The 17,807-nt window shown below is 31.3% G+C and overlaps 1 protein-coding gene across 11 annotated transcripts in view; it reads left to right on the top strand.

Moving 5' to 3' along the window:
* The window catches only part of CaMKII (Calcium/calmodulin-dependent protein kinase II), a 330,306-nt gene that overhangs the window by 136,218 nt on the left and 176,281 nt on the right, over positions 1-17,807 (top strand). The window lies entirely within an intron of this gene.

The raw sequence follows: 17,807 nt of genomic DNA, 5'->3' as shown, positions 1-17,807 counted from the left end.
TGTAACTGGAATAACTATGAAATCATCAAAATTTTACAAATTTTGTCAGTATTTCAACAACTTTTATTTGCAAATTATATAGTGCTTTGTAATTTGGCCAATAATTTTCATTTTTCTCACATGTATTGTAATTATACTGAACCGTTATTGAATGTTACATAAAAAGTTTTCGAAATGTACGAATATCATTTGTTAATTAAATCACTTACATTTTTTGTGAATTAATAAAATATTTTTGTAACTGGAATAAATATGAAGTCATCAAAATTTGACAAATATTTTTAGTATTTTAACAACTTTTGTTTGCAAATAATATAGTGCTTTGTGATTTGGGCAAAAAATTTCAGTTTCCTTACACTTATTGTAATTATACTGAACCGTTATTAAATTTTTCATAGAAAGTTCGTGAAATTCACAAATATCATTTGTAAGTTTTTCACTGTAAGTTTTTGTGAATTGATGAAATATTTTTTAACTGTAATTACTATGAAGTCATTAAAATTTTACAAATACTTTCAGTATTTTAACAACTTTTGTTTGCTGATTATATAGTGCTTTGTGATTTGACCAATTTTTTTTATTTTTCTCAAGTATATTGTAATTACACTAAGCCATTAGTCATATATTGCTGATTAATCGCATTAAATTGTTATTTTAATATGATTATGTACTTTTTATGTTATAAATACATACTACATAATTATCATTCACTAATACGTTATGATTTATATTTTGTACAATACTTATTATAATATTTTATTTTTTACTAAGTTTATTATTACTATTTGACTGCATTACTTACTTAAGTTTGAATTATAATACAATATAATCAAGTTTTATTTATATAATGTCGACTAATTATCCTACATTGAATAAAATTCCATTTGTTAATTTTAAAATGATTTTATTCAATAAACTATTTTGTTGATCAAGAAAATAATAAATTATTATTTGGTATCTTATATTGCTGAGTTAAAACTTTAGATTCATTCACTATTAATAAACATCTCCAATTGAATTGTTTAAGATCTTCAATTAGAACACTCATATAAGTCCTGCAGTACAATAATATGCTTGTGCTTCATGAAGAATTTGAAAAAATTATTTCAGAAAATCACAGTGTTCATATTTAGTGAATTCGCAATGCAGCATTTTAAAATTACAAATTTTTCCACTGAATTTGTTTAACAAAATTACAAAGTTTGTATTGTGATATTACAAAACAAACGTTCAATGTATATTTACTAAAAATGCAACCGATGTTTTATAATTTTTTAAAACTATGTTAAATTGAATGCGATGTAAATTTGGGATGCAGTATTTTAAAATTACAAATCAATTTTCACCAAATTTACTTAACAAATTCACAAATATTGTTTTGTAATAATAGAAAACAAACTACCATCAAATGTTTACAAAACAATTTGTAATTTCTGAAACTGTGTTGGACTGAATCCGTAGTAAATTCGCAATGCAGTTTCTTGAAATTACAAATCATCTTTTTCCAAATTTGTTTAACAAATTTACAAAGATTGTGTTGTATTAATACAAAACAATTGTCCACCAAATGCTAACAAAAAAAAAACAACAAATATATTGTAATTTTCTAAAACAGAGTTGAACTGATTTCGTTAGTAAATTCACAAAGCAGCATCTTGAAATTGAAAATCATTTTCTACCAAATTTGCTTCACAAAAATACATAGTTTGTATTGTAATAAAACAATACAATACACACGTCAGGTGTAAGTTTAAAATTCAAATTTTTTTTGTAATATTTTTAAATTGAGTTGAAATAAATCCTGTAGTAAATTTACAAAATGTGATTCTATTATTAAAAAAAATGTTATGCGTTAAAACTTCCAAAGCATTTTTTGTAAATATAGTAAAGAAATTTTTAACAGTGTAGGATTCGAGTGAAACCTCAGAAGAAAAGGCTGGATTGGTCGAGATCATATATTACAAATATCTCTTGTAGCTGACTGGCACTTCTTCAAACGGAAATTGTTTCTAAATAATGTGATGTAGATGTGACAGTTTATTTTTAACCTCTTTACATTGGTATTCAGAGTGATTTTGGAAACTCAACAGAGAAGCTTCAGCATCGTCTATTTTTGATTCATGTCAACAGAGTAAATTTCTTAACAAATCATGAAAACGTTTATGGGTTATCGTGAGAATAACATTTGGAATTTTTTTTCAAGGGAGGGACTATTTTCTATAATATAAAGTTAGAAGTATAGCCGGAACAAATCCAGACAAATAACAAAATTGTTCTACTCAAAACTATATTCCTTAAAAAGTTTCTTTTGACTTTGAAATTATTAACTGAATTTGCAAAATAATTATTGAAATATTTCATACATATATGCTTCAAAAAAATTTTTGTTCAAATTATAGTTATTGTTTCATATAATATATTATTTGAAACCTCTGAAACACTTACACAAACACTGTTCTGACAAGAGATACATGCAGTGTAAAGGACGATCGACTTTCGGTTGAGAATATCTGGCAAAGTGTGGGCATAAAAAACGTGAACTCTCTGTTTGCCATCTTATCTTTATCTCACTTTCGGACGAAGACGTAGAAAGTCACTAACAAAATTCCTAGTTACAGTTTAAGGAAAATAGTGCAATTGTAACTATATTGATTGATATGCCTGACATTTTGTAAAAAAAATTTAAGAAATTAATATATTTGTATGGTATTAGCTGTCTTCGTTTATAGTTATTAATAAATAAAATAATACAGTTTCTTATTGGTTTACGTGACATTTGGTGGATGCGCCGGGCATCGTTAACAATCGAAAACCTTGTAACTTACAAACACTTTATTAGATTCAGTAGAATTTCACGAACATCATTGCAAAATTTCTCATTTCTTCTACATACTTTAACTCTATATACTTTACAAAATAAAGAAAATAAGAAAAAAAATGTTAAACGGATTTATTGAAAAAATGGTAATAATGATGTAGATAATGTACTTTAAATCTGAATAACACTTCGCAGAGTCCTAGGTAGCAGTCATTACACCATTCTTCTCAGCAATCTACGGCAATAATCAGAAGAAAAAATAATAAAATCGTTGGGCGTATAGCCTGACCTGAGTAAATATGTAAATACTATATCCATCGATTTTATTATTTCTTCATCTGATCAGTACCGTAGAATGCTGAGGGAAATGGTGTGATGACTGATGCCTGGGATCTTCCGAACTATTCCTTAGTTTTTAATACATTATCTATATCATTATTATCTTTTTTTCAAGTGTTTTTTCATTATGTAATCCACCATTTTGTAGCTGCAGCTATCTTGAATTTGCATCTTTTACGAACTGTACTACTTACTATTCTATCAGTCGAGTTCTGACAATTGATACCCATACTGAGGACATCTTGGATTTACAATGATGCAGCATTTATTGAATTGTATTGTCATCAGAAATAAATGTGTGTCCCAAATTTCAGAGCAATCTGTCAGCAGGAAGGGGGTCAAATTTCAATTACTAAATTCCACCCAAACAAATAAACAAACAAACAAACAGGGCAAGCTAAATAAAACGTTTAAAAATCGTAATTATAGGAGCATGCACAAAATATTCATGGAATGTAATATTCTCACAACTGATTATATTTGGTTACCATATAATTCATAGATGGTGGTAGAATGGTATCTTTCAAAATTCATTGAGACGAATGAATATCCGAAAATGAAGTGACGTAGCACCTTCACCAAGTGCCACGTAGAAGTGCTCATTACTTTCCTGATAATTGAGTAAATTAAAACCATACAACTACATAAACTTGTTGAAATACATGTATACACAATTCATCATTTGAAGTTATTATAATTATAACAATATATTTTCAAATGTAACTTTAACAAAATTACTAGAGAAAATTTGAAAATTCAAAGACTGTTAGATAGAGGATTACAGAGCCCCACACAAAACACACTTCCACAATATTTTGTAATATTATCCTAAAGCTTAATAAATATTTTTGACTTGACTTGACAAGGGCTTTAAAATTTTCGGCTGATTGTCACCCACCTTTGAAGTTTTTTGGGAAAATAAATCATTACTAATTAGAATAATCGCAAAAATTCTGCTCTTCCGCAAAAAAATCCATCGATCTTTGAATTTTCCTGAATTGTTGACGCAGTGCTTTGATTTCTAGATTTCTTTGTGGTTGTGAGTATGTTTTAAACCTCGACAAATCTTTCTAATGGCTAATGAGTTCTGGAGCTGTTCATTTTATCAGTTATGATTTCCTGACTCCTTGATAAAGCCAACGGTAGCTATATTTTTTTGTCACTCTCATGTTCGTTGTACGACTACATTGGTATTCCTTTATGGTAACTTTTTGTTTAAAATGTTTGTCCACAGATGTACTTTATTCCTTCATTTAGTTTGATACTTCCGCTTACAAATTCAAAATATTTCATCTTCTTGATTGTGGCTCAATAAGAAACTTTCGCAACCAAATTTAAACAACGCAAACTTTCTTAATGAACAACCAGTATGATAAAATCAATACTTCGGACAACTCAAAATAATATATTTTATGATACAATAATTAAAATACTAAAAATAAATGGTACCTGGAAATAGAATATTTCCCAAAGAATCGCATTGTCGATGCATCGCAATAAACTAAAAATAGCGTCGAATGCAATCGTAGGCACTTGACATAGACAACCAATTAAAATACATATCGTGAATCTAATCTTAAGATATAGATGAAATTTAAGCAGTCAATGCCGTTATATTCCGTGAATAATTTAATGTCGAAAACTTTCAATTTTTATGTCTTTCGCGTTTGAGTGAATCTGAATTTCGGGTAAGATAATACGAAAAAATGGTTCTCATTTTGTCAAAGTTTAGCTGGGATTCATGCGCACATACATTCTCTACTAGTCTTTATAATTCGCATGTGGTTGAAGTTTTCAATCCTAGAGATATTTGAAACCTTTTGGTGGTTCACAACAAATTTAAGGACTTGTTAATAGCTTTGGTGTTTTTGCTATTTGAAAGTTGGTATTGATATTTCAATATTCATTTGACTTGAAGTATCACTACATTTTTTCACTAACTATAGTCCGTTCATAATTTGTTGATAGCTCACTGCAAGTTTGACCCTCATTAGAGAACTGAAATACAGAGAGGACAGCTAATATGATATAATAACAAAAACCAAACTAAAACTGGCAGTTTAAGATGTTTTCGACTAACCCACCTTGTATCTGAAGAAATACAATACAGCTATAAAACTTTTAATCCGATTATGTAGGTATTTTGAGTGGAAATGAGTGACCAGTGTCGTAGAGTATATGATTAAAACATTAGTTACTTTAAATAAATAAATATATTAATATTCTTAAACTGTAGATACTGTAAACTGTATTTTTATTTAAAAAAAAATTCTTTATTTTATTCAAAAATAATAAGTTACTTGCAATTTGTAAAAGATACATTTATTTAATTAATACCTATTTTTAAATGATATAAACAACGATTACTTACAAAACTATTCAAATTCAAAATAAACAGGATCATCTTCGGAATCCGAGTCGTCTTGCAGGTTAATAATTAGCGGTTGTGTCTCTACAGTCGCATCAATTATATTGTCAAGATCCCACATTTTTTGTTCTTCTTCTATTGCATGTCTTAATGCATCTCGCCAATTTTGTTCTGTAATATGTTGTAAAGACTCATATAACAATTCACGTACAGCTTGTATTTTATATGACGTATTTTTTCTAGCCACATAGCTTTTCATTTGTGCCCAAATGAGTTCAATTGGATTTAATTCGCAGTGGTAGGGTGGAAGTCTAAGGACTGTGATGTTTCGTCTTTCCGCCATTTTGTCAACTACGTATTTCTTGAACTTAGATTTGTGTTGCCGGGCAATTTTTAAAAGTTCTGCTTTAACCATTCCATCTTCGTAAGGCAGGGACTTATTCCGCAGCCAGTCAATGATATCCTGTTTCTTCCACGCAGTCGTTGGAAGTCTTTCAACTAGTCGTAAATGATAAGGTGCATTATCTAATACTATAATTGAGTTTGGTGGTATATGTTCAATCATCTGCTCAAAATACTCTTCGAAAACATCAGCTGTCATCTCCTCGTGATAGTCTTTTGTGCTTTTGGATTCAAATTCCAACAAACCATGCTTAGCAAATCCTTTTTCACTGCCAATGTGAGAAACTATTAATCTACTGCCTTTACCAGAGGGTGGGGAAATACCAGTAGACCAACCTTCCATAAAGGCTTGCCTGGAGCTTGATATATTTTTATCTGTCCAAATTTTTGTGAGAGTATGACCTGCGTTTACCAACGTTTCGTCCTGATAGTAAATTGGCCTTCCTTCAGCCCGAAATCTTCGTATAGATCTTAGATACTTTCTTCTCCAACATATTATCTCTTCCCGGTCAATCAAAAGTGATTTTCGGTCTGATTTCTCCCACCGGAAATTTAATTCTTTTAAAACTTGCCACAATTTGGTTCGTCCGACATGAGGCAAATCCGGGTCGTCTCTAACTTCTTGTAAAATTTTGTTTAAGTTGGGTATTTCTTTTTTGTAAAAAAATTCGTGAATTTTCCTTCGAATACCATTTTTAGCAAATTCATCAATTTCAATAGGTTTTCTCCCCCTCTTTAAGTATTCGTTTGTATTTGGGTTAGCTATACCTTTTTTTTTTCTTTCTGATAGGAACCTATATATTGTTGACTCCCCTACGCCCGTCATGTTGGCACAACTCTTGATTATGTTCTGAACAGTGTTTGTGGGATTCTGAGAAACCAGAGCTTCGTGAACGTTCAAAACAATAGTCTTCTCTCTTGGTGAATAGACAGACTTACTGACTGTACGCAACAGTACCGGTGTAAAACTTGATGATGTTGATGATGATGACGAAGCCATCGCAAGCAATCAAACAAAACAAGCAGGAACGAAAGGTACGTATATGTTTGTAGGAATATGAAAAAAAGTTACTCACGCACTGCACAAAATTCGCAAAATAAATATTAGAGACGTTAATTACTGCCGTAGACGCCGAAACACCAACGAGCCGTAAATTAAATGCGATTAAAAAATGTACTAAACCAAAAATTATTTTCGTTCGTAACAACTTCACCCTTTCAAGGCAAGTTTCGAATATAAACTGAAGCTTTATATTTAATGAATAAACACCTCAGGAGCCTCCGCCTATGATTTTACGAGTTTTACGACCGTTTTATGACTTGGGTCCTCATTTTGTGCTATCGACAAATTATGAACGGACTATAGTGTTTGTGGACGTTACATTAGAAAAAACCACATAACATAAATATAAATATAAATAAGTAAAACAATAAGATAAAAAGTATGTAAAAAATATTGGTAAAAAAGTAAACCTTGCATGTTCATTATAAATGCAATTGTACCACAATTTAATTTACAGATACGAGTGAGTACACATATTAATTTGAAATAAAACATGAACATATGTATAATAATAATGATAAAAACATGATCGTTAATACATAATATTGTTAAGCTCATCTTGGCAGAACACTAAGAATATTTAAAATTTGTCATCATTATATTCCTGCAGGCTATAATAAGCTTTCTAGAGCAGTATATTTTTGACCGACTCCCTGAAACGTCTCTGCTGTATTATATCCCTAAATAGCTGTGGTAAATGGTTGAACATTTTTTTTCCCTTCGTACATGTTAGAGTGTTTTGTTAGAGTCAATCTGGGTATTGGCAGATGGATATTATTACTACTGTTCTGTCTTGTGTTGTGGATTCTATGTGTATCTGGAGAATTAGTGTTATATCTTTTTTCTACACCCGTACTCTAACAATACACTTATATGACCATAATCCGTTTCATAATGATATCCATTATGATACAGATTTTTCATAACGATACAGATTATCAACCAATAGAAACCCATAATTTTTCAATCAAGAATCCTGTTCCTTTGTCCTAGATTCTAACCTAAGTAACTAATTGCTTTATTTGTGATATACTGTTTGGAACCTTTGGTGGAGGAAAAAACTCCAGTAATATTAATTGCTTTATTTGTCAAAATCAGTTTTCACATTACCTACCTATATTATCAAAATGTCTGAAAACAGCGATATAGAAGGAATACCATCGACTCCAATATTTTTAAAAGATCAGATTAATTACAGTTGTTATATTCAATATAAATATAATTAGAATCTTTATAGTTTTCATATATCCATGATAATACCATTAAGTTTGTGTTTTTTTTTTTTAAATATGAGTTAATTACTGTAAATGTGTTCACTACAAATATAATATTTATAGTTTTTCATTATTTATCGGGTTTAGAAAAAAGAGCGTATGCAACTCTCATGTAATGGTTATTAATACACTCGCATATACCATACAAAACTCGCCTTCGGCTCGTTTCGTATCCCGGTTAATGCTCGTGTCTTAATAACCATCATTACATGATCGTTGCATAATATTCTATTATTAATCAGGCAAACAAGACTGAAGATGTGAGGATTCGGTATTTAAAGAAAAGTTGTCTACAACTATCTCTATGGTTTGCCCCACATAAAAACCACAAAGATCTCTTTTGCAACACGAAGACCTGATTCAATAGTTGTTTACTACAGAATCCCCAAAATACAATGCCATATCTTATATGAGACTCTACTGGGGCAAAGTAAGTCGATCTAGCAGTGAATATATCAAATTCATTACAGACAATTGTGACAGCAAATGATCCAGAAGCCAATTTTGTGCATAAAGATGTGATACGTTCTTTAAATTTTGACTTATATCAATATGCAGACCAAGAAAGTAGTCGTTTCTTCTATCTTCCTACCATCTAATAGCAAGTTGTCATAGCTAAATTTGAAGTTTACAATTTTGGTCTTGTCTACGTTGAAGGAGAGTAAATTAAAATCACACCACTGTTTGACTTTTTCTAAATTTAATGATATCATTTGTTTCAAGTTGTTAGTATTTTTTTCATGCCATAACAAGGTGGTATCATCGGCATCGTAGAAAGAATCCAAAACAAGCACTTTTTCCAATCACTAGAACTGCTATACTCTTCTCGACGTGCATTTCTCGACATGCGTCTTCAGGACATGAATTAAACTTTTTCATCTCCTGAAGACGCCAACCAAGTTGACGTCTTCAGAAGATTAGTGTTGGGCGTCGAGAAGAATATAAACAAGTGATATAAAATATAGGAAGTTTTGATTCTCATTCTTCGTTAAAATACACTCTTTACAAAGATGTGTAGCTCATACACAGAAATTTCATTCGGGTACAACTACAAGAAAAATCCCATTAGAAACAACTACTGTCAATCACTTATTCCTATTCAGTTTGTACCCCGAACATCGTTCCAGAAGTGAAACATACATCACATTTTTCATTACTCAAGACATATGAAAGAGCATTAGAAGAGAATTGAAATGAAATAAAATACAAGCAACAAGCTCTCTCTCTCTCTCTCTCTCTCTCTCTCTCTCTCTCTCTCACTGTGTGAGTTATAAACTAATGTGAATGTTAATGTTGTGTAAATTGTGAAGTATTATTTTCACCTTACCCATTCAATTAAAACAAATTTACACATATTGGAAGCCGAAACTGTAAGGGATTTCCACTTTCAATTAAAATTTTCGAGATAGATGGAGTTAAAATGGCATTTTAAAAAAATAAATAAAATGTACGTTATTTGATAAAAAAATTATTCTAGAGTTTTTCTCAACTGAGCAAACTTCGTATGTTGCTACTCAACATATTAAGTTGTTGGATATTATCTATGAAAATATTATAATATTTCCATAGATAATCTTGATATCTTGAAAATATTATAATATTTTCATAGATAATATTATATTATAATATTTTCATAGATGACGTCAAAGTGCCGCCATATTGAATTTGGGAAAAATTGCTCCTACGTCGCCATTTTGAATAGAAACGGTAATTTGAAACAAAAACTCATATTATATCAAATAGTTTGAAGAAAAATACAATTCTAATAATAATAATCCTTGACTTGTGCCCATTTCCGATTGAACCGGAAGAGATTTTCAATTGTTTTATCGTTATGAATATTGGTTCCAGTGACCTATATCTTTTTCCCAAATTTTTATCTCACAAAAAAACAAAATGACGTCGTGTATAATGATCTCCTTGTCATCTGGTGAAATATTTCGAATTTAATGTCATTTAATTGATAAAACAATAGATATTTTCAACAGTTTCCGGGATAATTGAATATTATTATTTGAGTTCAAAATTTTTGAGAGTTGATGGACTGCACGACAAAAAGTATATAATCCCCTATGTAGAAAATTTTAGATTATTGCTGCCACTTTGACTCCCAGTTAACAAAAATGTTCCTTTTCTTCTGTCCGAACTTTCCAGGGATTCTTTGCGACATTAATATAGTTAGGACTACTACGAATTCAGGCCACACTGAACTATTTCTGCTCAATGAAATCTTTTTAATGGACGAAATTACATGTGAAGATAGCAGCAGAAGGTAGCATCAATCAATGGAAATATTTATGAATTGAATCGTTATTTTTGTTATTGAAGTAATAACTATGGCAGTTTTTGATTGTGGTGCATATAAAATTGTTCAAAATTAAAAATCACTCTTTCACTTTGAACAAAAATTGACACATTTTTCTCATATTTACGTTGAACTCAAAAAGTTCAAACTGTTTAGTAAAAAAATACCGGAATAACACGATTTGCGAAAAGTTACTACTAGAATAGTTTCTCGAACTATTTAAAGATTAGGCAGACAGACATAACAAGGCGAGAAAATAAATTCCAGAAGGCAAGCACGTGGAACTATGATGTTCTGGCGATATTATCCTACAGCAATATTTTACTCAATGGTCAGGTAATAACTCGCTTTGTTTTTAAAAGTCAAGAATTATGATCAAGTAAGTAGACCTAACGATTTTTTCATGATTCAATCAAATATGTTTGAATGCTTTCTAACTTTCAACTATTAATCATTCCATTAGTTTGTTTCATTTTTCAGCATCAGATTTGTTCAATAAGTTTCCTTTGCTAATGAATCGAATGGAACATTAACTGAAATTCATGCGATATTTTCAAATATTCTTGCAACACATTCGAAAACTAGGTCGTAATTCAACGATTAACAAAATAAAATCGAATGTTGTTGATTGTTATATGATTGATGTAAATGGAATCAGAAGCCTTATATGAAAATTTTACCAGATAAGAAATCTTGTTAACTCATTTTTAAATGGCTACAAATAAGGTTTGATGTTGCCACTGGTAATTTGTTGCCTTTTGTCGGACATCGTTCAATATGTTTTATCGGCATAAACTCCAAGTTATGCTTCAACTATAGAATGAATTAAAGTCGCCATTTGCTCAATTACTGTTGGAAATTACGATGCGTCTATAGAACGACGTATACATTCATTATAAGCTGAATAAACGAGAATATTAAAAATTCTTGAAACAATAATTGAATATACCGAGCAGCGGCGTATACAAAAAAATATTTCGAAAAGGTATTTCGTATCGGTGGTAACCAAAAATTATTCTCCTGTAACATAAATCGAAATGAGTCTGATGACTGTATAGTGGGAAGATAAATATTTTTTGAGAAAATTAATTCTCCCGAAGTGAAATTTAGAAATATTCATCCCCCCCCCCCAATGTTCCTACAAAATGGAAACTGGTAAATACCTACCCGAAAAGAACAGTTTCCCTGGGTAATACCACGATGGTCAAACAGCACTTCGACAAAAATTATTCATTTTCTCAATACGTATACAGTGCCTTCATTTCAAAACTTTCCACCCCTAGTACTTCGTTTTGTAGGGAGAATTTGCCGTAGGCAAAAAATACGTTAATTTATATATCGAGGATAAAGTTTGAAACCAGTGCTAGTGGTATTTCAGGTTTAACCCCCTTACCCTTATCTACCCCCACTTAATAATTTTAAATGGCACCCCCTATCTTGTAACACATCATTTAAAATATCTTAAAAATCCTTACTCAACCCCGTTCAGAAAATTGAATTTGGTTGATCCGTTCTCGAAAAATAAGGCAAAAAGAAAATTAATTATAATAAAAATAAAATAATAGCTATTGCAATTAAATAAATGTACCTTACTTTATTAGATGTTCAAAATGTTCACCACTGGTAGCTAAGCAAAAGTACAATCTATTCTCGAATTCCTGTCAGACTTTTGTAAATGTTTCGTTATTAATGTGTCTGCATGTGTCAGTAATCCTGTGTCTTAGATCCTGAATGTCCTGCGGGGAAGTTTTATATACCATTGTCTTCAAATAACCCCAGAGAAAGAAATCCAATGGCGTTAAATCCGGAGATCTCGCTGGCCATTCCAGAGCGCCTCTTCTGCCAATCCATTTGTCAGGATGCCGTTGATCGAGCCACTGTCGGACATGCAATGCGTAGTGTGTCGGTGTGCCGGCCTGTTGAAAATGTAAATTTTTTTCATCCAAGAGCGGGTTGTCTTCTTCATCAACTTGGTGTTCTAAGAACTGTGTTGTGAGTGGATCGATTACATTTTCCAATGAGTTCAAATATAATTGACCAGTTAAATTTTCTTCAATAAAAATAGGGCCAATTATTTCGTTTCCCAGAATTCTAGCCCAGACGTTTATTTTTTGTGGATATTGCATATGATCCTCTCGAAACAAGTGTGGATTTTCATTATCCCAGTGTCTACAGTTATGCTTATTTACAAAGCCATTGAGAATGAAAGTTAATTCATCACTGAAGCAAATATTTTTTATTAAATTCGGGTCATTTTGAATTCTCCTATCATAGTCATCCTCACTGAGTTGCTGAAGAATACTCATTTTGTAAGAAAAGAACTTCAAAACTTTGTGTATATAACCAACTGTAATATTTACTAACTCAGCGACTTTCGAAATTGAAGTAGTAGGCTCAACGGTGAATTGGCCTAAAATCTCAATCTGTGCGGCTTCCGTAAGAACTCTTGGCTGCTTTATTGCTTTGTTGCACACAGAACCGGTCTATTAAAATTTTTGAACAAGGTCTAGAACATATCGATGACTCACATTTTGGCCTGCAGCCTTTCATTATAAACCCGGGCTGTCCTTTAGCACCATAAATAAAAATAATTTCAGTTCTTTCTTGTGAAGTGTACACCATTACGATTTGTAGTACTGTCAGTGCAACAGACACCACTTGACAAACAGTTTAAAATCAGGAATAACTAATTCTGACACATGTTTTCACCATTCAATTGTAACTGACGCCAAGAAATTGTGTGTCCTTATCTCACTTTCAGCTAAAGCAAAAAACTCTGTGTAAAAAAGAGTTATTGAGTCAGTAGTAGCGGTTCCATAAATTTTTGCATTTTGTTATAATTCATTTTCTTTTTGCCTTATTTTACGAGAACGGATCAACCAATTTCCATACCAGTGAATAAAATTCGGATGCATTTGAATATTGAATGTTTCAATTCATATAAGAATCTACATCTCAAGTTTGGTTTCGAGGGACACAAACTATTATAAGCAACATCAGAGTTGACCAAAATCCCTTTCTCAACTGTAGGTAAAATAGTCAAAAACAAGCCTTATGAATGCAAGACGCGATGTGATACAGGATTACCAAAACTTTTAGATGTTCATCTAATAAAATAATTGAAAAAAAAATATACACTGTTACAAAAGCAATGAGAGTGCTACAAGTGAAATCATAAGAAAGAAATTGAATACTTCCGGCCATAACTTGAGCTGCTGTGACAAAACTCTTCAAAATTGGAAAAAGAAAGAAGACTGGCAGAATAGGATTAAAAAAGTAATTTTAGTTGAAAAAGACCGTATGGGGATGGAACACTTCCATAATAATGATGGAAATAAATTGATTATTGATTTAAATGACGACAGTGATAGTGAAACAGAGAATATGGAAAAAAATTATCAGAAGCTTTCGAAGAAAGTTGGTGAGGTGTTTTTGAAGCGATCGATTGTATACAAACATGTACTCCAACATACCAGTCAACGAAAGTATAAACATCATATCAGAGAAACTAAAACACCAAAACATAGACAAAACCTACATTAATCAAATGGAACACAGTCTAAATACAATACTTAATCAAAATTATTTTGAATCTGAAGGGAAAATTTATAAACAAACAGATGGACTAGCTATGGGATCCCCACTATCTAGCATTATATCCGAAATATACCTGCAAACCATAGATGAGAAAATCTTAACAATATTAAAAACACATGATGAAAAAGGAGAATGGTTCAGATACGTTGACGATGGACTGTGCATATCACAAAACAATGGAATAAGAATAGAACAAATAACAAAAGAAATTAACGAAATAAATCAAAAACTATGTTTCAGCATTGAGGAAGAACACAACTCAAAACTCAACTACCTGAACATAACCATAGGATATAACCACAACAAAACACAATTTCAAATGGCAATATACAGGAAACCTACACAAACAAGCTCTACCATACCCGCAAGTTCAAACCATCCATCATAACACAAAATGGCTGCCTATAACGCATTCATATATAGAATGTTAAGGATACCACTCAGCAATGAAGCCCGAAACAAAGAACGGAAAATCATATACCAAATAGCGAACGAAAACGGATACACCCAAAAGACAATAGAAAAACTAGAAAACAGAATCAAACAAAGAATACAGTTCAAGGATCAAGCCACCCCAACAGACAAAACAACACAACGATGGACTACCATACCCGCAAGTTCAAACCATCTATCATCACACAAAATGGCTGCCTATAACGCATTCATATATAGAATGTTAAGGATACCACTCAGCAATGAAGCCCGAAACAAAGAACGGAAAATCATATACCAAATAGCGAACGAAAACGGATACACCCAAAAGACAATAGAAAAACTAGAAAACAGAATCAAACAAAGAATACAGTTCAAGGATCAAGCCACCCCAACAGACAAAACAACACAACGATGGACAGCATTTACGTACGTAGGACACCAAACCAAAAAACTAACAAACATCTTCAAACCACTGAACATCAACATCACATACAAGCCGAACACGAAGATAACACAAAAAATAAACAACTATGAAAAAGAAGAAGACAAAGACCAAAACGAGATATACAGTATACAATGCTCGGACTGCAACAAATTCTATATCGGCCAAACCAAGAAAAACTGATCCAAAGGTACAATGAGCACAAAAAGGCATACATAAATCCAACAGTATATAAATCAAACCTTGCAACACACGCCATACAAAACAAACATAATTTCCCTCCACCAGAGAACATAAAACTAATAAAACAAATCAACAAGGGAAACCGCATGGACATTTGGGAAAACTTGAACATCCATAAATTCAACAGTCATAAATCACTTATCGAGGAACAAGTACAAATCAAAACACAACAAGATCTCACATTCAATATATTAAACAAAACCATACACATTCCTAGAGAAGATCTAACACGAAGAAGAGTACCTGATGCAGAACAAATACAGGCAAATTCACCTAAAGTACCTGAAATACCTGAGTTAAGACGTTCTGACCGTATAAAGAGACAGACAACAAGATGACCAGTTCAGTTTGAGGAGTGCCAGAAGATGACAGTACTACCAACTGTCGAAAGCGCTCGCAGATAATTAATAGAAGATTTAAAGCTTCAAATCCTTTTTGTAGAATTTAATATTGAAATATATATAAATATATTGGTTAGCTCCCTAACTATATTATTAAAGGGGAGCAGTTGGAACGTACGTTGCACTATATCGTTTACTTGAACTATACATGGAAAGTTTCTTCTCTGCTTTTGGGATATTGTTCACGAGTTGTTAACAATAGTTAACAAATCGTTCTCTAAGACGGAGATTCCATACATGCAGTAGAGCCACTTTGAGGTCAGTCGAGTACCAGTCATTGTTGTTCCAAATAGTGCCCTACAAGGTTAAAAGGTGCACTACAAAAAGGGATAATGTTGGCTACACTTATTGAATTCATTATGAACTGTAAAATATAATGTCAGTTGTCATTTTTCACTTTACTGTCACTAATAACAAGTAAAATTATTTATTGTATCAAAGAAATATATAGCTCGTGTTACAATTTCAAAACAGAACATTAAAACAAATGATAACAAGAATAGCGTCTATGGAACAACCATGAGGCACATTGGGTAAGCTTTTAATTCAATCATCAATCCAACTGATTGATTCAATCAAAACGTACTTTTGTTTCCACTGGTTGAAACAATGAGACATTTTTTGATGAATATGAAATCTTGCCATAAGGTAGCAACACCCATTATATAACCTATTGAGAAATAAATAACTCAAGATAAATATAACCATGACAATTTGAAATATCTGATGATCTTGGTCCCAAATAGAATGCATAATTCTATCTACAAAAGTAGGAACAAAGGACTAAATGATTTTTCGAAAAATTTGAACATATAATATAAACATTTCAATAATCAATAAAATAATATAAAAATAAATGAATGACTAGAAAAAACTGGAAAAAATTGAGTCTGAAGTTTCATCACGTTCCAAGTTTTTAAAAGAACTTCCGTTATTATTCAATAATATATTTGGTGATATTTTCATATGGTTTCTCACCCTCAATATAGCTGAACATCATATCAACAACCTATTGCAAATGGTAGTTTTTGTATTATGTAGTTTATAAAAAAAATATTTCTGATGCAGCAGAGGAATGAGGTGAATACAAATAACATTGAATTCGGGAACATGAAAATGCTTAAAGATTTTTTTGTTATTGTTCATGTATATGAACAATTTGGAGTACCAATTTTTACAGGATCGATATCAACTTTATAATTGTGATATAGATTTATAAATTCTGCTATATATTGAACTGGCTCCTTCCTTTAATGCATTTTCTGATGTGGAATTAGAAGTAATTTTCAGGTGACGATCATTGAAATCAAAACGCGACATTGGTTTAGCACATAATTCGATTTAAAACTGTTCCCTCAATTTTAAGTCATACATAACTTGATTGCCTAATTTATCTGTTTCTGATTTAATGAAAGCGTCGGTTTTTGCACCCACGTTTAAGTATACGTACACGTGTACGTGTACACATACACGTGTATGGACTATGTAGTAAATAGAACATAGATTGAGGAAATTTTTATTCGATTCCGTCACGATTATGGAAACATCGCAATAATAAATTATTTTTTAATAAAATGCACAATGGTTCACCAAAAACAACACTAAAGCCAGGCACTTTTGATCAAATCTTTCCTGTTTTTCTGCAATAACAAGGGGTAATACCCCAAAACCGGTCTTCAGATGATGTCGATACATTTTAGGGTGGTACTGCTACTGGATGAACAAGAAGCATCTGCAAGACTATAGTATATTAGGTAACTTGCCTGTAAACTGTTCAGTGAAAATCTCATCATGAAATGTCATACTAATTACTTTTGAAAAAAGATGGTTTCGCAAATGTGTTTTTTATTCGGAAGAATATATGAATTGAGTGAACTTTATACCAAACAAATATTTTGAAATATTTACAATTTAATAGATTCAAGAATTTACAACATTTAAGACCAAATGAAATCAAATAATTCTCATTTGTTGAATTTATTCACTTTTGATGCGTTTGATAATTAAAGATTTTAAGTAAGGTTGGTATAAAAACTTCGGTGGTTTCCAATGAGTTACTTGAGTTAAAAGATTATAGAAGACTTTTCAATATTCATTACTTTGTTATTTACAATATAGAT

Source organism: Leptinotarsa decemlineata, unplaced genomic scaffold (genome assembly GCF_025532065.1).
Source record: "Leptinotarsa decemlineata unplaced genomic scaffold, Ldec_3_MD MMD2_P_RNA_scaffold_11, whole genome shotgun sequence".
In the NCBI taxonomy this organism is placed as follows: domain Eukaryota; kingdom Metazoa; phylum Arthropoda; class Insecta; order Coleoptera; family Chrysomelidae; genus Leptinotarsa; species Leptinotarsa decemlineata.
This window is presented reverse-complemented; position numbering and strand designations above follow the sequence as displayed.